The sequence below is a fragment of the Nansenia antarctica genome, assembly GCF_963989245.1.
Source record: "Nansenia antarctica genome assembly, chromosome: 18".
Lineage (NCBI taxonomy): Eukaryota > Metazoa > Chordata > Actinopteri > Argentiniformes > Microstomatidae > Nansenia > Nansenia antarctica.
Window position 1 is genome coordinate 3,389,757 of NC_137691.1, and position 2,766 is coordinate 3,392,522.

General features: G+C 55.1%; 1 pseudogene across 1 annotated transcript in view; it reads left to right on the forward strand.

Moving 5' to 3' along the window:
• The window catches only part of LOC308173470 (sortilin-like), a 32,492-nt pseudogene that overhangs the window by 20,784 nt on the left and 8,942 nt on the right, over positions 1 to 2,766 (forward strand). The window contains exons 4-7 of the transcript in view: positions 1,118 to 1,224; positions 1,606 to 1,766; positions 2,012 to 2,085; positions 2,368 to 2,390. The product of the transcript in view is annotated as a sortilin-like (transcript). The remainder of the gene's footprint in view (positions 1 to 1,117; positions 1,225 to 1,605; positions 1,767 to 2,011; positions 2,086 to 2,367; positions 2,391 to 2,766) is intronic.

The window sequence follows — 2,766 nt, forward strand, 5'->3', positions numbered from 1 at the left end:
TTGGGGGCCCAGTAAGGAGTGTTTTGGGGGCCCCAGTAAGGTGTGTTTTGGGGGGCCCAGTAAGGAGTGTTTTGGGGGGGCCCAGTAAGGAGTGTTTTGGGAATGCCCAGTAAGGAGTGTTTTGGGGGGGCCCAGTAAGGAGTGTTTTGGGGGGCCCAGTAAGGAGTGTTTTGGGAATGCCCAGTAAGGAGTGTTTTGGGGGCCCAGTAAGGAGTGTTTTGGGAATGCCCAGTAAGGAGTGTTTTGGGGGCCCAGTAAGGAGTGTTTTGGGGGCCCAGTAAGGAGTGTTTTTGGGGGCCCAGTAAGGAGTGTTTTGGGAATGCCCAGTAAGGAGTGTTTTGGGAATGCCCAGTAAGGAGTGTTTTGGGAATGCCCAGTAAGGAGTGTTTTGGGGGGGCCCAGTAAGGAGTGTTTTGGGGATGCCCAGTAAGGAGTGTTTTGGGGGGCCAGTAAGGAGTGTTTTGGGGGGCCCAGTAAGGAGTGTTTTGGGGGGCCCAGTAAGGAGTGTTTTGGGGGGCCCAGTAAGGAGTGTTTTGGGGGCCCAGTAAGAAGTGTTTTGGGGGGCCCAGTAAGAAGTGTTTTGGGGGGAATGCCCAGTAAGGAGTGTTTTGGGGGCCCAGTAAGGAGTGTTTTGGGGGGGCCCAGTAAGGAGTGTTTTGGGGGGCCCAGTAAGGAGTGTTTTGGGGGCCCAGTAAGAAGTGTTTTGGGGGGCCCAGTAAGGAGTGTTTTGGGGGGGCCCAGTAAGGAGTGTTTTGGGGGGGATGCCCAGTAAGGAGTGTTTTGGGGGGCCCAGTAAGGAGTGTTTTGGGGGGCCCAGTAAGGAGTGTTTTGGGGGGAATGCCCAGTAAGGAGTGTTTTGGGGGGCCCAGTAAGGAGTGTTTTGGGGGGCCCAGTAAGAAGTGTTTTGGGGGGCCCAGTAAGGAGTGTTTTGGGGGGCCAGTAAGGAGTGTTTTGGGGGGCCCAGTAAGGAGTGTTTTGGGGGGCCCAGTAAGGAGTGTTTTGGGGGGGCCCAGTAAGGAGTGTTTTGGGGGGGCCCAGTAAGGAGTGTTTTGGGGGGGCCCAGTAAGGAGTGTTTTGCTAGCATGCTAGCGTGTTACTCTGCCTCCCTCTCCCTCAGCGAGGACTATGGGAAGACGTTCCAGGACTGTGAGCCGCCTGATCAACAACACCTTCGTCCAGACGGAGTTCGGCATCGCATAATCAGCCCCGGACAACTCAGGCAAGGTCAGCATCTCCCCTCCTCTCTTCCTCCCCTCGTCCCCTCCTCTCTTCTTCCTCTCCTCCCCCTCCTCTCTTCCTCCTCTCCTCCCCTCCTCTCTTCCTCCCCTCGTCCCCTCCTCTCTCCTCCTCCTCCTCTCCTCCCTCCTCCCCTCCTCAGGCAAGGTCAGCGTCTCCAGCCTTCATGCCCTCCTCCCCTCCTCTCCTCTCCTCCCCTCCTCTCTTCTTCCCCTCCTCTCTTCCACCTCTCCTCCCCTCCTCTCAGAGAGAGTTGAGCCCGGTGACACAGTCATGGACACTCTGTCCTCAGCGTTTTTTGCCTACAAGACTCTGTGATTCCCCGCCCCCTCTGATGCCTCGCCCCCTCTGTGATGCCCCCCCCCCCAGGTGATTCTGACCTGTGACGTGTCGGAGGGAGGCGGATCCCGGCTCGTCCGCTCGCAGGACTTTGGGCGGAGCTTCGTGTCGTCGGACCTCCCCTTTTTCCCGCTCATCCAGGCGCTGTACAACCTGGAGACAGCAATGTGCTGCTGTCACTCAGCATCACGGTACGACCTCTGACCTCTAACCTCTAACCCCTAACCTCTGACCTCTAACCTCTAGACTACCTCTAACCTCTAACCTCTAGACTACCTCTAACCTCTAACCTCTAGACTACCTCTAACCTCTAACCTCTGACCTCTAACCAACCGACTGCTGAATCTCTTCCTCCTTCATTTATTTCTTAATTGTTTTATTTTTCATCCCCCTCTCCTCGCTTTGTTGTATCATCCCTCTCTCCTCTCTCCTCCAGCTGGACCTGTGGCTGTCTGAGGACTTTGGCGCCACCTGGAGGAAGATCCATGACAGTGTGTGTCTGGTCAAGTGGTGAGAGCTCCTTCAACCGACTGACTAAACAATGATGTATAAATATAAATATGTAGGACTGAACATTATGTTTGTAGTGCGTGCGTGTGTGTGTGTGTGTGTGTGTGTGCGTGCATGTGTGTGTGTGTGTGTGAGTGTTTGTGAGTGTGCGCGTGTGTGTGAGTGGTTGTGCGTGTGCGCCTGTGTGTGTGTGTGTGTGTGTGCGCGTGTGTGTTTGTGTGTGTGTGCGCGCGCCTGTGTGTGAGTGTGTGTGAGTTCCTGAGTATGTGGTTGTTATTCCAGCTGGCTTGCCTTGCCTCGACCACGTATCTGACTGTGCGTGTGTGTGTGTGTGTGTGTGTGTGTGTGTGTGTATCTGACTCCTGCTCCTCCTGAGGTCACATGAGGTCACAGCGCCGGGCTGGGTTTGTCCCTGCGTGGACAGACATGGCCTCCCTCGGCATTGTGGGAAGTGGGAGAGCGTTGTGGGATTGTTGTGGCCGCAGTTTAAATAGAGGCTGTGAGGAGAATGTGGAGAGTTTTTATGTGTCACATGTCCCGTATGACCCAGCAATTCTTGAGAATTTGTGTGTGTGTGTGTGTGTGTGTGTGTGTGTGTCTGTCTGCGTGTGTCTGTCTGCGTGTGTGTGTGTGTCTCTCTGTGTGTGTGTCTGTGTGTCTCTGTTTCTCTGTGTGTATGTG